The sequence below is a fragment of the Acanthisitta chloris genome, unplaced genomic scaffold, assembly GCF_000695815.1.
Source record: "Acanthisitta chloris isolate BGI_N310 unplaced genomic scaffold, ASM69581v1 scaffold8884, whole genome shotgun sequence".
Lineage (NCBI taxonomy): Eukaryota > Metazoa > Chordata > Aves > Passeriformes > Acanthisittidae > Acanthisitta > Acanthisitta chloris.
In genome coordinates, this window is record NW_008669866.1 from 41,686 (window position 1) to 41,999 (window position 314).

At 41.1% G+C, this 314-nt stretch overlaps 1 protein-coding gene across 1 annotated transcript in view; it reads left to right on the plus strand.

Annotated features, from left to right (window-relative positions):
* The window catches only part of LOC103801073 (3 beta-hydroxysteroid dehydrogenase/Delta 5-->4-isomerase-like), a 10,819-nt gene that overhangs the window by 2,648 nt on the left and 7,857 nt on the right, over positions 1 to 314 (plus strand). The window lies entirely within an intron of this gene.

A 314-nucleotide genomic window follows, 5' to 3' on the forward strand; every position in this document is an offset into this window, starting at 1 on the left:
TGGAAGAATGGCATTTGAGGTCTTCCACAGCCCTAGGGAGTCTGAGATGATCCAGTCAATGTCAGGTGTTGTGATCTGGATTTTACCCAGTTACATTGTGTGGTTGAGAGTGAACAACAGCTTGAACATGGTAGTTTGATGTTTTGGGTTTCCTACCTCCCATCTCCACTTCAAATTTATCTTTCTGCCTTTCCTGTGCTTCCACTTACACAAATATTTTTTGTTTACTATTGCATTGGCAGTTCTTTAGAAGTTAGGACTCCTATGTTGCTCTCAAGTAGATTTCTCCATCTTGTCTAATCCCTCTGTACATC